This window comes from Triturus cristatus, chromosome 8 (genome assembly GCF_964204655.1).
Source record: "Triturus cristatus chromosome 8, aTriCri1.1, whole genome shotgun sequence".
Lineage (NCBI taxonomy): Eukaryota > Metazoa > Chordata > Amphibia > Caudata > Salamandridae > Triturus > Triturus cristatus.
Window position 1 is genome coordinate 657,341,894 of NC_140591.1, and position 24,527 is coordinate 657,366,420.

Genomic DNA, 24,527 nt, shown 5'->3' on the forward strand with positions numbered 1-24,527 from the left:
AAATGTCCTGTTCTTCGACCCATAGTAGGATCTTGTTTAAGAATAGGCGGGCCACTATCTTCTGGATTGAGTCGATGAGGCTAATTGGCCTATAATTAGGCGCAATAGACTTGTCCCCCTTTTTAAAAACGGGGACTATTTCAGCTCCCTTCCAAGAGGCGGGGATGTTGGCACCCTGAGCAATTGCATTAGCAAGGTGCAGGATGTATCTGCACCATAGGTACCTTTCACTAAGAAACACATCTGCAGGGATTCCATCCATCCCGGGGGCTTTACCCTTGATAACTTTATCTAAGGCCTGTTCCACGTCACTTAAAAGAAATACTACTTCTGTGTAGTACACATGGTAATTAGTATCACCACTAGGTGCATCTTCTATAGGAGCTGCATACTGTGGTTTAAAATAACCAGTCCAGGAATTCTTATCCACATTATTCTGGGGCTTTTCAGGGAGACCTCCCCTATCCCACTTATAGATGTCCCAGAATTGCTTGCTATTCCTTGATCTACAGGCTTCGAGAAGATCTTTCCACTTGCCATTATCCCACATTCTTTTTGCCTTATATATTGTTCTCCTGTATTCCACCCTTGCCAATTTAACTGAGGAAGCATCTTTCGCCCTAAGTGCTCTACCAAGTTTTGCTCGTGCTTCCTTACAGTCAGCGCTGTACCAACCCACGGTATTGTGATATTTGGGAGGTCTTTTAGGAGTAGGTTTAATAAAGTATTTCTTCAAGCCCTCAAAAAATATGTTATGGGCTACTACGACAGACTGGTGGGAACACATGTCTGTCAGAGTTTCGAGGGATTGTAAAACATTAGTTACTTCTTCCTTTATTGCAACCAGTGAGTTTGGGTCTTCTATAATCCTATCCCATTTTAGATAACGCTGATTGTTGGCCAAGAATTGATTCTGCACGGGATTCAGCTGCCGTGCTGCAGGTCCACCTTTAGGAGGTTGATCAAGCAGCACCACAAGAGGTTGATGGTCACTCTCAATACGGTCAATAACGGTCATATCAATAAGATTTGCCCAAAGCTGTACGTGAATAAGAAAATAATCTATACGGCTCTCCCTATGGCCGCTAACAAAGGTATTCTTAGCGCGTGTATCCGATTTACTTCTGCCATTTGCGGCCCTCAGATGGCTTGCTAAGCACAGACCTTTTAGCTGGATTGCAGCCTCTGTCCATTTTTTTATGGGAGTAATTTCTAGGGACGGGATTCCCCATCTAGTATCTTCCTCAACAGTAAGTTGAGATATGTCATGGCCAAGGGGTTCAAAGGTAGTGTTAAAATCACCTGCTATTAAAGGCAGTATACTGGATGGCAAGAGGTCTAAGATATCTTCAAGATCTTGTACAACAGGAGATTTTTTCCCCCCCGGGAGACCACGTGCATATACATTAAAAAGTTCCACATTGTGACCAGACTGGAGGGTCAATCTTATTGAAATTATATTGTTGCTAGACTTGGAACCTGCTTTTATGTGGATCCCCATATCCTGCTTTACCCATATAGTTAGGCCACCAGAAGGGCGGCCTCTTTTGCTTTTTTTAGCTGGTACATAGAAATTAAGGTAGCCCCTGCAGTGTATAGGATCCATTGCCCATGTCTCTTGGAAGAGACAGATGTCATATCCCGTCGTGAAAGCCATCCAATCTGGGCTTTCGATTTTGGAGCTCAGACCTGCAATGTTCCACGACAAGATTGACAGAGTTCTCTTTTCTTTCCTTCCCCCGTTGTTGGATACTATATTCTGTAGTGGGGTTCTTTGTCCGCCTCTCTCAGGATAGTCCAAGCTGTCCTCCAAACATGTACCCATGTTGAGCAGACCGCTTGGGCCATCTGTGCAGTGTATTAGGCATCCCGTTTTTCCCCCTGGTGCTTTCCCATATACTCCCCCCAGCTGGTTTGTGTTCAATAGTGGTTCAGCATTCTGTGAATTAATTTTGCTACCGTAACGATAATCATTGCTATTGGTAATCAAGTTAATGGGTTTACAGCTATGGGCATTCGTGGTGAAATCTTGATCTATGTTATGTTGTACTTCCCTAACCAGGGGCTGACGTCAATCACAGTCCTCTAAACTAGAGGGCTTATCCGGCCCTTCCTGTAGATTCAAATGGCAGTGGGTCCTACCTTTGTTGGCTGGAGCTAATAGGCCAGGCATATGTAAGATAGATTGTGATTGGCCGTAGTAAAAGAAAGGCAGGGGTAATGAGACGATAGGTGAATTAAAATTAAATCTCTGCCAATTACAAATATGTTCGACTGCTTTCTTGTCTCTAAAATTTATTACGACACAATCTCCCTTTATTGATTTATTCATGGGACCTACCCAGTCTACTCTTCTGGCAAAAAGTATCTCAGTTGAGACATTCCAAGGCAAGGGACGGTTTTGGTTCAGCCAGAAGATGCACTTATTTTTTAGTTCACCATAGTCTTCTCGCTTATCGGCACTCAAGGGCTTAACCCCTGCCAGAATCACCACATAGGGTGTGGATTCTGGGGGAGATGTAGCCTAGGGAGTATTCCAACTGCCTTTTTGGGGAGCTCCCTCTCCGTTTCCTTATTTACATGCGCTTATCATATATAATGTTCCTTACAATCAGTTTTTGTTAACCAATAAGAATCATGCCTTTAAAAAACAGAAATATACACCCTACCTTTCAGTGTAGAAAGTTGACATACAACCAATGATTTCTTGTCTTTTTTCAATTTATTTTCCCTTGGATCCGCGCACCCAACGCGAGAGAATCCGTGCACCCAACGCGATAGGATGCGCGCACCGTGTGCGCATTTCACCGTTTAAAAAAAAAAGGGGGCCCCAGGGGGTCCTTCTGGGACCCCCTAAGCACCTCTAGAGGGTCAGAGTATTCCCACTCTGCCCCCTTTATATGTTTTAGACACTTATTCCCCTTGCTTCTTCAGCCTCGCTTCTACCGAGGCAGAAAATGGCCGCCAACAGTTCCTGGTTTCGAATGTAGACAGACACTCGACAGCCAATTAGCATTCAGCGCGTGATCGGGAGGGTGCGTGCTCGGTTCAAGGAGCGTGCGCTTACGGTGCGGGTAGGGTGCGCGGATCCTCCCCGGCCATAGATATATATGTACTTTTAACTCTAATTTTCTCAGGAACTACTGATCGGATTCACACCATTTATGCAAAAGGCTTGAGTCTGAACTGAGGACTACCTCTTTGCCAAATTTGGTGTCATTCCGTTCAACGGTTCGGGCTGTAGCTGCGACAACAGATCCTATGGGAAATTGCATGGGAAAAACATGTTTTGGGACCCCCTTTTTTCTCGGCCCCCGCTTGACGAATCACCACGAAACTTTCAGGGTAGGAGCGGAGTGGAGCTGGCCAAAGGTTTGGGAAATTTCGCGAAGATTCGTCAACCGGCGCCAGACTTATTGGGAATAGAATGTTGCAGATTTCCTATGGAAAATAGGTCCTAACTATAACTATCTACTGGCGACCGCCAGTAGATAATATATATATATATATATATATATATATATATATATCAGTGCTCCAAAAACCCTACCCAGTCCGGGAAGGATACCAGCACTCACGGGGTTTTTTCAAATCACAGCGGTGGCTTTATTTCCTTAACAGACGCGTTTCGGATATACTCCTTCGTCAGTGTTTCACCATTGGCGCCGAGAGACACCATCTTTTTTATCGTCACATTTTTAGACATAGAAACAGATGAGGGATCCTATGATGCCTATAATAGGCGCCATCTTGTAGTGTAGTCCGTATTCATTATTTACATCATTATCAATGTGAATACATTTCATTATGGGCATACCATTCAATTTAGACACCATCAATGCCTTGCAAAGCCAGTCCTATAATGATTTCATTATTGATTTCATTATTACCATATTTGAATATTATTGCCGAAGATCGGCATAGGACTAACTCTCATCGGTGGGCTCTTTTATTCATAAGACCCCCGGTGCGTATATTCACAACTCATGCATTACCTCAAGTGCACGTGTGTCAATGATGGATGCACATATTGCAAAACATAAACACCAATACTCCACAAGACGACATAGTAAACCGCCAATGCTCAAGTATATTGCCTTGGATCGGCATTGTGCAACCTCTGTTGGGTTGCCGAAATTCCCTCTATATTTTATCGCCGTATATCGGCATCCGTTTCACAGAACAAATTCAAAAGAAAAAAGAAGAACAAAGAATTTACAAACAAATATCTGTATCATAATCAAAAGTTCTTGAGCATTGGCGGTTTACTATGTCGTCTTGTGGAGTATTGGTGTTTATGTTTTGCAATATACAGATAAAAACCAACAAGAGGCATTAAGGGAAGCAATGAAAAAACGGCTTTCCCAATATGAAATGAAGATCAAACAGCGGAAACAAGAAAAATTCCAGCGCGATGAAAGAGATTATATGATGGGTAGAGTGTTGACCTTTGCTAAAAAATTTGAGCAACCTAGAAAAGAAGTATCTAATAAATACAAGACGGCAGTAAAAGAAAAGCCGGCAAGGGTGGAAACCTCGGAATCAGATTTAACTGAGAATGACCAATCAGAAGAGGACATAACAGACCCCTCAGGAAGACCGCAAAAGACCCCTTTTCAGGAGGAATTCAACATCATCCGCCAGTCATGGCTACGGGGAGGGAAGAGCAAACCCCCGGAAAAAGAAGGAAAACCAGAAGGGGCGGCCGGAAGAGGCAAAGGAAGAAACAATCAAACGCCAAGAATGACACGGCGCAAGAGAGGGGGCAGATGGTAGGAGATGGCGACCATCTGTCCATAATTAATTTTACAACGAAAAATCTGATGAAAACGGAGGAATCTGTGCTCAAACTAGGATTAACATTCTGCCCACATAATCACCTGGAATACACACAAACCAGGATTGACTTGTTTAAGTTTGTCCGCAAACTGAAGTTGCACAAGTATTTCAAACTAAAACCGACATTGAAAGAGACCAGACTTCTTAAAATACGAAGCAAAGATACGGATTTGCTAGTGGTAAATGATTTGACCACCTTGGAATTACTAGAAGATTTGCGTCAAGAAGGAACAATAGAAGATGTGTGAACTGCAGTAACCCTGACACAAAGATGCAGACATCAGGGTATAGAACAAGAAGCTCCGGGCAGTGATTTTAAACCACCTTCACAGTTCCTTCCACAGATGCCATTGGATGCAATAGATACCTTCTCAGAAGCGGTGATCAAAGATCTAATAAAGCTTAGAGAAAATCCAAAACCCCCTAAAGGAAAGAACAATCTGACAAAAGCACAAAGAACTGCAGTAAAAAATTTGGAAGAGGACTTGTCGATAATATTCAAACCCTCGGACAAAGGGGGGAACATTGTGTTGATGTCTTGAGATTACTACACCAAGGAAGCCTTACGACAATTGGCTAATCGAAATTGTTATGAACTGACAACCAAAGATGATTACCAGAACAGTATCCAACAATTGCATACAACAATAAAGAAATGGCATGAGCAATCTATGATTGATCTAGATGAATATTTATTTTTGAGGACAACAAATCCGATTTTACCGACTTTTTATCATTTACCCAAAGTACATAAGGACAAACTAAGACCACCTGGGAGACCAATAGTCTCTTCTTTGGGCAGCCTTACTGAAAATCTTTCTAGGTTTATTGATCATTTTCTGTTTGAAATGGTATTACAATTAGACTCCTATATCAAGGATACAACTGACTTCATTAGCCATATTGAGGACATAGAATGGAATGCATCATACAGCATGATCGTACTTAATATAACAAGTCTGTATACCTGTATTAATCACTCACAGGGATTGAATGCAGTCAAATATTTTCTACAGAAGAGACCATTGAAATTTGCACAACATAATAACATGCTATTGGAGCTAATTGAATTTTGTCTATCCAATAACATTTTTCTCTTTCAGGGAGATCTTTATAGACAAATATCTGGGACCGCGATGGGCACCTGCTTCGCCCCCAGCTATGCGAATTTATTTGTTGGCTGGTGGGAGGAGCAGGTGGTCTGGTCCGCAGAAAATAAGGATTGGACAAAGGACGTGGCCTCCTGGCATCGTTACATCGATGACCGCTTTATAATATGGAAGGGCTCTGTAGGAAAAGCAGAACAATACATAGCTCACTTAAACATAAATGAAGTAAATTTACAATTCTCTGGAGAGATTAGCTCAGTGGCAGTGAGTTATCTAGACCTAAAAGTGGAGATACAGGATGGAAAATTGACAACAGCTCTATTCAGAAAACCTACAGCAGGCAATAGTACGCTACACGCGTCTAGTAGTCATCCCCAAAAACTTAAAAACAGTATACCCTATGGGGAGTTTCTGAGATTAAAACGAAACTGCTCAAGGCAATGTGATTTTTATCAAGCAGCAAAAGAGAGTTTTGAGCGTTTCATAACAAGAGGGTATGGGAAAGATTTACTAGAAAATACTCTTAGGAAAGTAGAGCTTCTGCCAAGAAAAGAGCTGTTAAAACAAAAGATCAAACAAAAAACAACCAATGAAGAGAAATTCAGATTAATCACTACCTTTTCGGAGGATGCTGATACCCTGGGAAAGATTATGAAAAGAAACTGGCACATATTGAGAACAGATGTTATCATTGGTGCTGATATCCCAACAGCCCCAATGATTACTTTCAAGAAGGCACGGTCCCTGAAGGACAATCTGGTACATAGCCACTTGGAAGCAATTCCACACAAACAGGGAACTCTCAATACAATGAAAGGTTTTTACCCATGTGGGAGATGCAAAGCCTGCACCTTCAGTAAGAGGGTGCTCACCTATGAGGTGAAAGGACTGAGATTTGGAAAAAGGATTAACAAATTTATGACATGCCAAACCACGCATGCTGTCTATTGTCTCAAATGCCCATGCGGGCTTAGATACGTAGGAAGCACGATACATTGCGTGAAGATCAGAATATTGGAACATATGCATGCCATAGCAAAGAAAGATTTTAGCTATCCTGTGGCACGACATTTTGCTATCAAGCACAAGAGTGATAGAGATCTTTTGCAATTTTTCAGTCTAGATTGCGTCCCGGTTCAGAGTAGAGGAGGAGACAGAGTGCTAAAGTTAAGACGATTAGAATCTCGTTATATCATTGACCTACACACAAAAACCCCCAATGGGCTAAACAGTGGGGAGGAACTGACAGTACACCTAGGGAGCTAGTGGGTACAGGAATATGAGTTTCTAAGGTCAATAGGGTATATTTGGGTGTTGGTTCTTTTGCAAATATAAAAATGTATAAAACAAATTTTAAGATAGAATTTTTTAAGAACTTTTGATTATGATAACGATATTTGTTTGTAAATTCTTTCTTCTTCTTTTTTCTTGTGAATTTGTTCTGTGAAACAGATGCCGATATACGGCAATAAAATATAGAGGGAATTTCGGCCACCCAACAGAGGTTGCACAATGCCGATCCACGGCAATATACTTGAGCATTGGCGGTTTACTATGTCGTCTTGTGGAGTATTGATGTTTATGTTTTGCAATATGTGCATCCATCATTGACACACGTGCACTTGAGGTAATGCATGAGTTGTGAATATACGCACCGGGGGTCTTATGAATAAAAGAGCCCACCGATGAGAGTTAGTCCTATGCCGATCTTCGGCAATAATATTCAAATATGGTAATAATTAAATCAATAATGAAATCATTATAGGACTGGCTTTGCAAGGCATTGATGGTGTCTAAATTGAATGGTATGCCCATAATGAAATGTATTAACATTGATAATGATGTAAATAATGAATAAGGACTACACTACAAGATGGCGCCTATTATAGGCATCATAGGATCCCTCATCTGTTTCTATGTCTAAAAATGTGACGATAAAAAAGATGGTGTCTCTCGGCGCCAATGGTGAAACACTGACGAAGGAGTATATCCGAAACGCGTCTGTTAAAGAAATAAAGCCACCGCTGTGATTTGAAAAAACCCCGTGAGTGCTGGTATCCTTCCCGGACTGGGTAGGGTTTTTGGAGCATTGATATTTTTGCGGTGCACCGCCGCAATGAGGCACCCGCCCGTGGAGTGCTCTTGCCTTTCGGTGCGTTGGAGCGATAATATATATATATATATATATATATATACATGCCTGTGGATTGAATGTTTACCTCTCATTTCCTGATTATTGTATGCCATTCGTGATTATGCCCATTGGAGGGCTCAATTTTGCGTTCTTTTAATTACTGATTTATTTTTGTATATATTCTGTGTAGATTGAGTGAACGCCCTTCACTTTTTGGTCCTTCTCTTTTCTAACATTTAGTTTGATATAGCACCATCGACGGGACCGGTAGTAAATGAATTTTGGTCTGCACCGTGTCCATCTCAGCTGTGGCTACGCCCATTGGTGGGCGCTATTGTATATTCCATGCTTTTGGGAGCCAGATCTTTTTTGCCACAGACACAGCAAATCATGTCATTGCATGGTCACAAAATTAATCTGGTTGACAAAATTGTATATCAATGGCATATGTTTAATTTCGTGAATAGTTATCGCCGATTTACTGCATATTTACAGTTGCCAACTGGGATCAAATGACGTGCTGTAATGTATTATACTTGATTTTCATGTCTGTGTGGTAATTCAAATATGGCCGCTGTGGTTACGATGAATTGTGGTTAACCCTCCGCGAAGTCCCTTGTATATGTTACTTGCTAGTCCTATTGACCAATGACCGTACTTATTATTTATATGTGTGTTTTGAACATGACAAACTAACACTGACGAAGGCCAGGGTGCCGGAACGCGTGTGTTAGTCTTCACGGAGAAGAATGAATAAAGCAAATTTCTTCTGATTGAGCCTGTGTGCGCCGCACGTTTTTTCCAGAGACGTGGTGTTTGGCAATATATATATACATATATATATATATATATATATATATATATATATATATATATATATATATATATATATATATACATATATATATATATATATATATATATATATATATATACATAGTTATATATATACCAACATCATAAATCGAATTTAAAAAAACATTCTATTATAAATTAAAACATTAAACTATTTAAAGATCTTCAGACTTATATTTCTCACTCTGGTGAGTGCAACAGTAGGGAAAGTGTTGTATAGCGGAGGGGTAGAAATTACTAATCCCAGTTCAGTCAGTTCAAAATAAAAAACAAAGTATATTTTAACAATACAAATATTTTGCAAATAAAATAAATTACAAAATATATAAATATTTTAAAAATCCAAATACAAATATAATTTATATTTACAAAAATAAAAAATAAAAATTATAATGTGAAATGCATATAACAAATACCTGTAAATATTATATTAAATAAAATAAAAAATAATTTCCAAACAGAACCTATTTTTAGTTAAACATTATTTAAAACCAAAAACATAATTGCATACATTTACTTTTTTTATTTTCTACCCTATAACACCACACAATTCACAACCCACATCGAAATTAAAACAAATTTACTTCCTCAACTAAAATAATTAATTACCAATTGAAGAAATATTATTAATTAAAAAACAAATTAAAAATCATAACACTTATTTAAATTCCCACTCTTTACCCCTATAATACCCACAACCTGCAGCTAAAATGAAACAGTAAAACATTTTTTTACACAATTAAAACCTATTTTCAATTAAAAAACTAATAGTATTTAACAAATAATTATAAAGTAAGTACAATTTATTTACTCCCCACACTCTACGCCTATAACAATAAAACCCCACACAAAAAAATATAAACAAATACCCTAATTAAATATAAATTAATTAATTAAAATATTAACGATCAACTAATTCCTAATTAATTAAACAAACATTTCTTCCCACCCTTTACCCCTATAAACGCCACAACCTGCACCTAAAATTAATAACGCAATTTCCATAATTAATTTTCAATCAATTAATTAACAAATTAGGAACTAATTATTAACTAATCAAAAATAAATTACTTCCCACCCTTTACCCCAATAAACACAACTCGCAAAACAAATACATAATTACTATAATTAATTATCAATTAATTAATTAATATTAATTAACAACCAATTAATAATTAATTACAAATAAATTACTTCTCACAATTAACGCTATAAAATTCAAATTAAATAAGTAAAATGATCATTAATGTATTATCATTAAATTACTTCCCACCCTATTCCCCTATAAACCAACAACCCGCTACAGAACTAAAAAAATGCAAAATGTAATTAAAATAAAATTCATAGTTACTAAAAATCTAACACACATATTAAAAAACATAAACAATGCTTATACAAAAAAAATCCAATACATTTAAAATATAAACTAAAATACCTAAAAAATCGATATTGTAAACATCTATATTTTTGCAAAAAATATTAATGATGATATTTCCTACCAATAAATTCGATATTCTTGACCACGATATTCTTGCAGTCGATATTTCTGAATCACAATATTTCCAACTTAGGGGCTGATTCCGATCCTGTAGTTTTTTTTTCCCGTATGACTCGTATACCGTATTTTTTTCCGTACGAATCGTACAAGTCACATCCGACCCGTGAAGTACGATTCGTACGGGAAAACGTACATACGGATCGGCCCGATTCGTACGAATCGTAGCGGGAAAAGTTGTATGAGACGGACCCGGACACTTTTCGGTACGAATCTTAAAAAGACAGTCCGAGCATACAAGTACGATCCGGACCGGCTTTCCGATTTACGAATCGTACAGAAAACGTCCTGTACACAGGGAATGACTTGTACATATGCAATGTCGGTGTACGCACCGTACATACGCAATGTTGTTGTACGCACCAATTTTGTATTACGCACCGTACATAAGCAATGGCGGTGTAAGCACCATACATACGCAATGTCGTTGTACGCACCAATGTTGTAGTATGCACCGTACATAGCAATGGCGGTGTACGCACCGTACATATGCAATGGAGGTGTACGCACCGTACATAGCAATGGCGGTGTACGCATCGTACATAGCAATGGCGGTGTACGCAACGTACATAGCAATGGCGGTGTACGCACCGTACATATGCAATGGTGGTGTACGCACCGTACAAAGCAATGGCCGTGTACGCACCGTACATACACAATGCATGGGGGTGTGTGCCTGTACGACTCATACCCCTGTACCGTACTGAACCACGGACACTGTAAAACAGCACAAGGAGGGTCTATTCGACTCGCACAACACCACAAAACACGTCTACAGTGCACTCAAAATGTAAATGACTGACCTGGACACATCCAAACAGGCAAAAAGAGGGGCAAACTCACAACCACCCCTTATAACACACCCATCAAACTGAGGCCCACCCACAAATGGACCAATAAAAAGGGCCCACACACACAAACCATGAGCCTTTACAACGGACTCACTGCAGCTAGAGAGCACACACCAACAACTGCACCCATCCACCTTAACATATACACCGTCACACAACCTCCTTCACACATACCCCCTCTACACATTCAGACCCACACCGTCACATTCAGACCCACACACCCACAACCATCCACACCCTCACCCCACACCATACCCACAGACAAGAATCCAAAGTTCCCAAGGGAGGAGCTGGAGATCCTTGTCAATGAAGTCATCAGAGTCGAGCCACAGCTGGTCAGACAGACCAGCATAGCTGAAAAATCATGCCTGTGGCAGAGGATCGTCGATAGGGTGAATGCTGTTGCACCCATCAGAAGGACCAGGAATGAATGCCAAGCCAGGTGGAATGATCTGCGGAGGGCGGTCAAGCGCAAAATGAATGATGACTACGCCCAGAGCAACATCACAGGAGGTGGTGCGCCCCGCAGACCAGTACATTACCATCCCTGGGAGGAGAAGGTGATTGCCCTGCTTCCGCCGGTGGGAATACATGGACTGCAAGGACTTCCAGAGCCTGGTGAGTACACAAACAACTTACGTAACATGAGGGTAATGGCATCCACACCCCAACTACACAAAATGCATGCAACTACCCCCAAACCCTCACCGGCCAGAACCACAGTCAAAAATAACGCTAATGCCACTAACATGTGTATGCTCCATTGAGAAAGCAAGGCCATGCTATGTCCCATGCTACATGAAGCAGCAACCCAAGAATGGATGTCCGGTATGCTGGGAGGGTGGGTGGCACAAAACACATTGTTGAACTCCAAATCAGACACAATTGCCCTCATCCCATATGGCCCAGGTACATACCCATGCACCATGCACAATGCACAGGGATTGGGAAAGTACTGACAAGATAGCTCACACTCGGCCCGGGTGTAGGCAGCACAAGGCCCTCCTGTGACCAGTGCAAACACAAACACCAAGACAACCAGGTCAGATATCTAGGACAGGAACTCACACTCACTGTCATGGCAGCATGATCCATGGGGGACAGGTACATCACCTGGGAGCCCCAGTGCCAAATCACACTCCACCCACCCGCAGGCCCTGTCACACACACCCCTTACACAAGCAGACACCCCCGGGACAGGCAATGGATTTACCCACTGTCACAATGGACATGTAACACAACAACACCAATACATAGAAAAAGAAGCATCCAAGCCAAAAATCTACATGTCAACGACTCAGGAGAACATGTCAATCTGTCCCCCGCAACATACCCATCCACAAGTGAACATTGAGGAGAATGCTAGGCACATACAACAACCTGGAGGAACAGTGCCAACATAAATGTGTATGATACATGCATGTCGCATGAAACAGCATTAACATTGTCTGTCTCTCACACACAGGGCAATGTGATGAATCTACCCCCAACAATGGGGGTGAAGATTCACAGTCCCTGGCCCGGGAGGAACCTGATGCCACCGGCAGCGATGCCTCTCAACATTCCGCGGATGACCCTGACCGACCTGGACCCTCTGGTGTCCAAGCCCCTGCAGAACCTGGTTCAGGGCCATCTGTGCCAACCACCACCCCCATTCCTGCCACATCCCAGGAGACACCAAGGAGCCCTGCCCACAGTGAACAACTGAGCCAGTCTGACCAGGAGGGACAAGGAGCGCCGGGCACCCAGGAAGAGGCAGACAACACTGCCACTGCCATCCCTCAGGGGTCCGAGACCCGATGTGCCCACAACGGCAGGCCAGGCTCGTGTGGGCAGGGGTGGTGGGAGTGGAGGCAGGCGGAGACGAGAACCTGACCAGCCAGCTGAAGGGACCGGTATGTCACACATACACAACATCATGGAGGCATGCCGGCGTGACACCAGGGAGTTCAGCCAGGTAATGGTGACCCTCACAGAGATCAAGAACCAGCAGGCAGAGGAACACACCAGTCAACAAGAACACCAAGGACGGATGGAGGCAAGACTGGCTGACCTCCTGGCAGTGCAAAGGAACATAAGCCATTCACTCCGCCGGATCGCCGACAACAACGGCAACCCTCCCTGTGCCACTAGGCGAAGACCACCACCAGCCACAGGGAGGGAGGAGGAGGAGGATTCGTCCGACGGAGCGTCCCAAGCATCGTCAAGGCCTGCATCTGAGGGTCCCCGGAGGAAGGTGGGTCGTCCACGAAAAAGACCGTGAGAGGCAGCGGACCATCCATATCTCCCAGGTCACCTGGCCTGGCACCTGGCCTTCATGTGCGACAGCATCACCTCATTGACTGACATCATCTGCCACATGGACCTGCTGGTCACAGTCTGACTAATGATGCCAAACACTGTGGTCTGGACTCTGATGACTTCAAATGGCAAGGATCCCATCTCCCCCCGTGAACTTTGGATTCTATGGACCCTGCATTGCACCTTTTTCAGTGCACAAATCACGCCCCAGACCTATAATTAAATATTTAATACGTGAAATTTTATGTTGCAGTCATTTAGCATGAGTCCACAACATATGTGTGGGGATATGTCAAAGTATGCCTCAGTGTGGAACTAATTCCAGCCATCCATACACTTGGATCTGAGTCCGGTCGAGGAGACACATGTGTCTCAATGTATCACCAAGTACAGACATGGAGCCCAATACTCACCCGTAATGGCCTCAAGCTGCTATGGGGGGGCTTGCAATACTGCTCAGACAGACCAATTTGGAAGAGTATCATGAAGGTGTAGAGGTCATGGGTCATGTTAATGTGTCCGGGGAGGGAGTCCCAGGTCTGTTTGTCGAGGTGGGAGAACTATCTCCTGCATGCAGTGTTTATGTGAATGTGATGAATGGTGGCCAGGGCAAGGTTGTCTGCACGGTGTTGGGCCAACGGGGTGTTGGATGACAGATGTCCAAGGTCGGTTTTGGGTCTGGGGTTGTGGACTGCCTCCTGAGTGTGGGTGAGGAGTCTGAAGATGATCCTGCAGCAGACAGTGAGCCATTGTAGCTATCTCAGGTGGACGGTGATGTGGCTGGGGCGGGGGATGTTGAAGATGAGGTGTGCGGATGCACCCTAGATGTGGACAAGTTCTCTTGCAGTTTTGCTGTTGTCCCTCCATACAGGGCGTTGCTGTAGTTGACCCGGCTGGTGTCATGGACCTGGGGGACGGTCTGTCTTGCCTTGGAGTGGATCTATCTGTGGATCATTTGCAGCATGCGGAGGGTGTTGCAGCATGAGGTACAGATGGTGTTGAGTTGTATGGTAATTGTGAGCGATGAGTCCATGATGAACACTAGCTTGCGTGCGTGGCCACTGGGTGCTGGTGCGGTGCCCAGGCCGGTGGGACACAAGGAGTTGACCCAGCCGTAAGGGGACAATCCTCAGATGATGACCTCAGTCCTGTCCAAGTCCAGCCTCATGTGGCTGATGTTCAGCCATTCGTCAACGGATCTCATGCCTTCTTGAAGGTTGGATCTGGCAATGGCTGGGTCTTTGGTGAGGGTGAGGAGCAGCTGGGTGTCAATGGCATGCGAGATGATGATGAAGACATGTGCGCATGTGATGGTGGAGAGGGGGGTCATGGAGACATTGAAGATCATCATGCTGAGAGATGAGCCCTGGGGCATGGGCCAGATGACTCCAGTGTACCGGTGGAGGCCGACTCCCTGGGCCTTGCTGGTGAGCTACTTGTTGATTTAATCCTGGGCCCTCCTCTGGATACCAATGTTTGAGATGTGTTAGCTGACAGTGTGGTAGTACATGGTGTAGAATGACATTGAGAGGTCAAGGGGGGTGGTCTCACCATTGTTGAGCAGGGCAAAGTTGTCGTTGGTGGTGGCAATTATGACGGTTGCGGTGGTGTGATTAATGTGGAAGATGGTCTGGTGCCGGTTGCCTGGAGCTGTTTGCGTGGAGGAAGTTTGTCAGTTGCTCGTTGAGTGTCTTCCTGATGACATTTGCTGGGTAGGGAAGCAGGGTGATGTTCCAGGAGTTCCTGCGGTACTGCCGTCCATTGTTTAAAAAGGGCCAGGGTCTCTGCATGCCTCCAGCTCCCATGCAATGTGACAAACTCAAAGGAGACATTCATGACGTGCTGGACGTGGGCTTCAAGGATGGGGAATGATGTGGTTGAGATGTTGTGCGGCAAGGGGCCTGATGGAGAGCCAGAGTGGATGGTGCACATGAGACAGGTGGTGTATTTGCTGCTGACGGGAGTCTAGAACCTGAGGGGGGTTTGTCCCGCGGATAATAGTGCTGTCTGCCTCTGTGTGTCAAGGCTTTCGTGTATGTCCATGAGCTTGCAGTGGTGGAAAGTTGCAAGGGATTTGATCTGCCTTGCAAGGGTGGGGTGTCTTTTGGATGGAGAGCTGCTGTCAGTCCACTCACAATGCTGATGAGCTCCTTTATGTCATGTGTTTTGGTGCCTTGGCCCTATCTGAAGGATCTCCACTTGTCCTTGCTGATGATATGGTGATGGCTGTGTGTGGCGTTTTCCAGGGCTGTAAGGTAACTGATGGTTCTTTGTGTTGCAAGGTTTGCACAATAGTCCGGTAGTTCTGCCTTGTCCCAGGTAGCTTAACTGTTGTTGTGCTTCACAGGAAAGTCCGTCAATGTGGCAAGATTGTTGGATCAGTTGCTGATCCAGTGTGTGAGGTTGCAGGGTGTGGCGGGGGTGTTGGTTCGAGTGTCCCAAACAGCTTGTATGTTGACTTCTTTGGGGGATCGGTAGCGGGGTGTGGGGCAGTGTGTTGCTTGTCGGAGACGTGGATGCAAATGTTGATGGACCAATGATGGATGGTGGTGTGGTTCTCCTCCAGCAAGAAGTTACTGGCCCCCAGCCACATGTAGCCTGATGTACGTGTTGATGGCTTTGCGGATTTGTGGATGTAGGCCTGGAGATCTGTAGATGAGAGTTACTCTGAGGGTTGCCAGGGGGTTGGTACGAAACTGGATTTGTGACTCTGAGGGTGTACTTGTGAATAAATTGCAAGTCATCCGCTGGGATTGTTGGTGCCGTCCCTGCGGGGGATCTTGTATTCGTCAGAGATGGCAATGAAGAAGTTGTGTGCTGAGGATGTTTTTATCCAGGTTACTGTCATGAAGGTGATGTGTGGGGCTGTTGTGTTGAGGAGGTAACAGAGTCCAATGGCGTGCTGGTGGACGAAGCGGGTGTGGAGTAGGAGGCACATGACCTGGTTGTTCTGACAGGGTCTGGTAGGTGGGGCAGCGCTGTGTAGGCAGTTGGAGTTGCACACTCAGCATGCAAAGGTGTCGTGTGTGCGATTAGGGGTTGCCTGATAGCAGGCGGTTGCTTGTCTGGTGGACATTGCTTGGAGGGTGGCTGCAGCATGAGCCTGTTGTGTGACGTGGGTCATGCAAGGACCAGAGGGTCGTGCACTGTGCACTTTGCAGGCGCAGACAGTCCTGCCTTTGGCACGGCGTTGGCGCAACAGTGGCACAGACAAGCTGCTGACTGCATTAAGAATGGGTGGAGGGGGGAAGTGAGGAGCATTTTGCAGCCGTGTGGGTTGCAGAATCAGGGCACTCGGTGGGGGGTGCCACAGGTGAGGCTGCAGCAGGCGGAAGGGGTGTGAAACTATGCAAAAAGTAGCACACAAAGACAAGGAGGTCAGAAAGGCACAGTGCAACAGGTGTATGTAAAGGAAGGAGTGTCAGGTTACTCATGGGTCACTCCGAGAAAATGAATGAAGAATCAACAAAAATGACGGCCAAAGGATCAGGCAACAAAATGCGGAGCTGCGCACAGGAAACACACTGTCAGCAGGCGTTGACGTCCCGTTGTGGGGAGCAACCTGCACAAATACATACACAACCAGGTACTTCATGCACAATAGAGATTATTAGCCATGAAGAACTGCATGCATGTTGCCGAAGTACACATACAGTCATATGCTCAATCTTTGACAATTATGCCATAGATGACGCATGCAAACTGGCAAGAGATCTGCAGTGACAGAGAAGAGGCACTTTGGATTGTGCTGAACACCTTTATTGCACAAACTCACACAAAGGGAAATGAAGCCATAAGGAACAGACTCACAGGTCAGTTGACAGAACATGTGGGACATACGCTGGACCCCCCCTTCATAACACAGATGTTGTAAATCCCAATGAACTGGCACACAAGTTAAGGGGATGAGCCAAACATATTCTGCTGCACACGGAGAGGCTGCAATTCACCATAGAGCCTGTTGTTGTGATGTCCCACACTATGTCCACCCGTAGCATCCGCAATGTTTCAGAGGCAAGGTTTACACACATTGATGCCTTCAATAGACTCCACACTCCACTACAGATGACTGTCAAGAAGGGTGACTATCTTGTCATGGGAGTGATGCTACATGTTATATGCTCCATGGTGAGAAGACATATATGCATGGTACCACAACATGCACAGAAGCATTCCCCACACATTCCCAACCCGTACCACCACCAAAAAGCCTTGCTGCAACCTTACCCAAACTGACATTTCCACACGTCCGTGCATGGAACGCTGATTCAGCACTCGTTGCAATCCTCATGAGGAATAGCAGGAGGACAAAGATGACATGAGCAGACAACAGGAGCAAAAACCTGGGATTGACAGACACACAAGAAGTCACCTAAAACAAATCTCGCCGCACACATGGTCATTTACGAAACATGAACAATGTTGGACACATGCAAATTTCAAAGAAAGTCTCTCTGCAAAACTGTGTGGCATGACATCATCACTCAAGTGACACATCAGTACACACATCAAAGTCACTTTGCATTCAGTCAGCTGGACACACACATTGCAACACATGCCACTCAATGCTACAAGCTTGCACACTCATACCCAGTGGCTCACCATTATGAGAAGAAGTTGCGTATGAGCTGACTCCGGATATCATCCTCCTCCTCCTCATCACTTGCCTCGTGACCAAGCCCTGGATCCTCCACGGGTGGATGTTGCTGCTCATCATGATCAAGGATGAGTGGCACTGCCTTCTCAACGGCCATGTTGTGCAGCATGCAGCACACGATGAAGATCTTGCAGACCTTCTCCGGTGCATATGGGAGGGACCCGCCTGTCTTGTCAAGGCACCGGAATCGGCTCTTCAGGAGGTCAAACGTCCTCTCAATCACTCGCCTGGTCTGCCCGTGTGCATTGTTGTACCGGTGATCTGCAGCTGTTCTTGGGTTGCGGAGAGGTGTCATTAGCCATGGCATGTTGGGATATCCAGAGTCCCCTACATGGAAACATCATGTAAATAAGTGGGTCAGGAGATGCCGTAAGAGCCAAAGATACCGCAACACACAGGACCAACAGAGTATACCCACCAACAAGACATGCTTGTTCATTGTGCAGCCGCAGCATCATTTGTGGCACCCTGCTATGCCTCATGATGTAGGCATCGTGTGCTGATCCTGGAAAACATGCACAGACATGGGAAATCAGCATGTTAGCAAGACAAACCACAAGGGCATTTATTGAGTGGTAATGTATCAGTTGCGATAGGCTTGCTCCTGTGCCTGTGGTGGTACCAAAGCCACATGTGTCCCATCAATGGACCCAATGACATGGGGCATCGCTCCCAGGGCATAGAAATCACCCTTCACATCGGTCAACTCCTCAGGAGTAGGAAATTTGATGAATTCATCAAGGTGCTCCAACATGGCTGCCAAAACATCACGCAGGACACGGCTCAACATTGTCTGTGACATCCCACCAACATCAGCTATGGTCAATTGAAACGTACCTGTGGCAAAAAAATGTAGGGCTGCCATCACCTTCATCTTTGGGGTCAGCGCAGTAGGATACCTGTGTCGCGGTTGGAGGTGTGGTGCCAGCTTGTCGGTCCAGTCCTCAATCAACTGTTGAGTGAATCTGTGACGTCGGATGCAGGCACGTTCCCTCATGGAAGCCAAGTCTGGCATTGGTCTTGGGACAGGCAGTGCCCTGCAAGACATTGTTAGGAATAATGAAGATTGAGAGTCTGCCAACATCAATGTCAATGAACATAGCACATGCTAAACTGCTACTAAACATCAGGTAACTATGGAGTCTGGTGTGTGCAATATATCCAGGACACATATGCCAGCTTGCTGGCACTCCTACGAAAAGCCAGATACACCTGTTGATTGTCAAGTCTACATGACATGCCCTGAAATGAGCTGGGGGCAAGTCTGAGTGAACAGCCAGAGATATCACCGGAGTGACACACATCCACATAGCTGCATTGGAAGGATGTCATCTCATCCAGACAGTTGATTGCAAGGCACACACACAGGTCACATGGAATGTCAAATGTACATATGAAACACATTGCGATGAAGGGGAACACGTGACAACAAATAAACACAGCCATTGAGATGACGCAGACATGTATGCCTGGGAAAATATGATGTCCAATGCACACAGACCCTACAGCCGTGGGAATCCACATGTGGTATGGTGTGCGTAGATGTGTGCCATGCCCATCTCCACACAGACCCATGTTGGATGCACCAACAGCAGATGCAGTTGACGGAACACTAACAGCAAGGTCATGGGAACACTTGACACACACCTGACACAGTCACATAGGGGCACGCTGATCGTGACATGTCAGTTGATAGAATGTCCCTGTCCCTGGCATCAGGAGACAGGTGCGGGTGGTGATGACTGTGCCATCCCACTGCTGGTGTGCATGACACAGTTGGACTACAGACACACATGTGGCAAGTGTCAAGGTGATGTGTGCCACATAGTGCCCCATCACACATGACATGTGTCCACAGGTCATCACACATCAATTGTGCAACTAGATGAGATGACCTGTGTAACAGGTACGTGTGAAACGCACCGTACGTACGCATTCATTGCGTGTGTACGGTCCGTATCACTGTTCTACTGGTGCCCTACGGGTGTGTGTGAAACGCACCATACCCCCGCATTCATTGCGTGTGTACGTTCCGTATCACTATTCTACTGGTGCCAAGCGGGTACGTGTGAAACGCACCGTACCCCCGCATTCATTGTGTGTGTACGGTCCGTATCACTATTCTACTGGTGCCATACGGGTACGTGTGAAACGCACCATACACCCGCATTCATTGCGTGTGTACTGTCCATATCTCTGTTCTACTGGTGCCCTACGGGTACGTGTGAAACGCACAGTACACCCGCATTCATTGCGTTTGTACGGTCCGTATCACTGTTCTACTGGTGCCGTAGGGGTACGTGTGAAACGCACCGTACACCCGCATTCATTGCGTGTGTACGGTCCGTATCACTGTTCTACTGGTGTCGTAGGGGTACGTGTGAAAAGCACTGTACACCCGCATTCATTGCGTGTGTACGGTCGGTATCACTGTTCTACTGGTGCCATAGGGGTACGTGTGAAACGCACCGTACCCACGCATTCATTGCGTGTGTACGGTCCGTAACACTGTTCTAGTGGTGCCGTACGGGTACATGTGAAACGCACCGTACCCATGCATTCATTGCGTGTGTACGGTCTGTATCACTATTCTACTGGTGCCGTATGGGTACGTGTGAAATGTACCGTACACCCGCATTCATTGCGTGTGTACGGTCCGTATCACTATTCTACTGGTGCCGTGCGGGTACGTGTGAAATGCACCGTACCCACGCATTCATTGCGTGTGTACGGTCCGTATCCCTATTCTACTGGTGCCGTACGGGTACGTGTGAAACACACCATACACCCGCATTTATTGCATGTGTACGGTCCGTATCACTATTCTACTGGTGCCGTAGGGGTACGTGTGAAACGCACCGTACCCATGCATTCATTGTGTGTGTATGGTCCGTATCACTATTCTACTGGTGCCGTACGGGTACGTGTGAAACGCACCGTACACCCGCATTCATTGCGTGTGTACGGTCCATATCACTATTCTACTGGTGCTGTACGGGTACATGTGAAACACACCGTACATATGTGTGGATTTCAAAATTACATAGGGGACACATAGGGGACAAGTATTAGGCCCAAAATGCATGCTGGTTGTCACGGATACAGAGTTTTCATTTGCAATGTGACCATCAGGTGTCCTGGAACAGTCAGTTGGCCAAATAATACAATGTTGCAAAGTGGTTGTTGACTTGACATGATGCTCAAAATTTGAACGATGCGAATGCGTGTCATTGGTGTATGTTTAAAGGGATTGGAGTAAACGTATGATGTGAATGAGCCTGACCAATCACTATGTACTCCTCTAAATGACTGCCCCTCAGCAAGACAGATATAAGGCAGCCAGGACCCATGAGAGGGCACTTGCCTGCACGACTTTCCAGTCGACCACACTTCTGCTGTCTCTGCTTCCTCGGGACCATGTCGCGTACTGTGGAGAGGGCCCAGCCATTCACCCTAGAGGAGAATGAGGCGTTGCTGGACGTCCTCCTCTCACAGTACCCCAAGCTATATGGGAGACCAGGGGAGCAGGTGAGTGCTGACTCCACTACCTTTCCCTATGCACCTGTTGTGTGACTGTCACTTTTGGCATTGTGTCCAGGTGTGACAGACATGCACAGTTGTTTAGAGTGGGTCCCGGGGGGGGCATGTTTATGTCTCTCATGCAGAGCATGAGGTAGTTCCTGTGTGCACTCCTCACTTGCATTGTACTTACTGTGACATTCACTGCATAGTGCATGACACATTCAGCCTGGTAAATCCTTGGTGGCTTTTTTCCCTATTGTCCTGAGGTGATTCAGTGGTCCCCCCCAGTGTGACAGGTGACTGTACCCACAGATGTGTATGAGTTGAGTGGACCTGTGGTGAGAGTGTCCAAATGATGTGTACGGTCTCATGGATATTGATGTGTGTGAATGTTCCTTGTCATGTGGGTGAGTGTCTATGTGAAGTGTTGCACCACAGCTGCATGGAGGAGGCAACAGCTCTACCCATCTAATGTGACAAGTAAGCCGTGCTGTGTGTCTGACTTGCAGAGTTAGCACGACACCTGTGACACCCCACAGGCAAGTGGCACATGTGCAGAGTGAGGGTTGTATCCGCTGTTGTCACTGACAGGCGAGTGATCTGTGCCTGGGTGTGTCTGTCTAGTCTGCTGAGGGTGCGTCAGTGGAGTGGGACATGTGGCTGCTTGGCACGTGCTGTCCATCAGCCTGCTGTTGCATGTGCTGCACAGTGTGTGCCATGATCAGTGAGTGTGTCGCACCCCTTATGCCACCTGTTGACTTTCATTGCCATGTATTGCATTGGGGCTTGCACACAGGCCAATTTCTCATTGAGAATGATGCAATTCCTGTCAGCATCCTATGCCCTGTTCAACATATCTAAGATGTTCAAATGTGTGTCTCTGGGACATGGAGCAGGTGTAGTGTTGTTGTCTCACTTTGTCATCCTGACAGGTAACTGCCTACGAGAAGATGGTGATCTGGCAGGACATCCTCAGGGCCGTGAGATCGGCGGGGGATCAGAGTCGGTGCCTACCACAGGTCCGAAAACGGTGGCAGGACATCCGGTGCTGGACCCAGCAGATCGACCGGGTCCAGCTGGGACTCGACCCTCCTCACCCCCACGGCGGGCGCCGACGCCTGACCTCCCACATGACCCGTGTCCTGGCGGTGGTCTTCCCTGACCTCGATAGGCAGTTACAGGAGAGACTGCAGCAAGGAGGGGGTAGGTACATGTCTGTTTGTTGTGTTATGTGTCACCAGCTTTTGGAAGTGCTCTGTAGCCTGGATACACTCCCAGAGTTTATATGTGCAGTGCATTTTCTGTTCCCCAATGTCACCTGGTGCTCTTTTTCATCCCTTCCCCTCCTTGACATGTGTCCCCTGGTCTGTGTGTAATCACATTTGCACATGGTCATCTAGGGTGCCAGGAAATCAAAGTGCACATTGCTTTCCGCATCATGTGAGAGGGTGGTCTGTGACATGTGTTGGTACCTTGCCTGTGCCATGACCTGTTCACTATGTTGGGGGTCCATATTTGTTGGCACTGATGATGAGTCTCAACATAGGAGTGTTAGGTTTCAACTGAACACCCTTGCACCATGCATGACCAATGTTGTGGCCTCAGACATGATGTGCATGAGTGGGAGATATGCATAGTGCCATGACGGTTGCTCATGGTACAGTCAGCTCATTCCAGGAACACGGAGCAGTGTGCCCACTACAATCCCCTGAGACACCCTGGCCTCCTAATCATGTTTGTCATCCAATACTGTGCACATTCTCTGTGGATTAAGCATAGGTCTGCCTCTGTGGCATTGTTCCCTGGCCTAGTTTGTATATTTCCAGTGTGTGCTACATGTGTCCACTGGACAGGGATACAACATTTGACTTGTGCATACTCACACTGGACAGTGCCTGTGTGGCTATTCACAACAATCTGTTGATGGTTGTTTGTCACAAATATGTGTTAGCAGCCCCACAAGGTTATGTTGTGTCAATTTAGCAATTGTTGCTGCACAGTTTTGGAAACCCTGATTAAGAGGTGTCACTTCTTGATCTGTATCAATCACATTGACTCAGGTATGGGGGGGTTGTGTGGAAGAGGCCTACATGGGCACTCCTGATTTCTCCTTGCCAGGTCTGACCTGTGTGTGAGAATTGGCTGTATAAAGAATCACTGGCCCCTGTGATGGTGGCCAGTGCTTAATATTCGTGCTTTGCAGCCTGTGTCATTTTTTTAACAACATGAATACTGCTCATAAATTATTGGCACATGTGTGTGGTTCAGATGCAACGCAGTTTGGTCTTTGTGTGCTGACATCTGTGTGGACATTCTGGCTTGCCATGAGGGTGTCTCCACAGTACAGCTATGTTTTTTTACAACACAATTGCAGGCTCATTAGCTTATGCATTGTCCTGGGTTTGGACATGTGTGCCACTCTACATGACAGGCAGCGGGTCATATGTGTAGCCATCTGTGTCATCAGGTAACGGATGGCCATGTGACAACTGACATAATTCAAGTTGTTAGTCAAAAATGTTTGTACCTTGGCACACACAGCACTTGTCGACAGTTCTTCATGTTTTAAATGTGGTAATTTGATGATTTGTGTTAAGAACCCTAATGTGCCTGCATGAAAGATGTCTCCCAAGGAAGTGCACACCAAACGACATTTTCACTTTCATGGAACACGCTGGCACACTTTCAAAGAAGCCATTAGAAT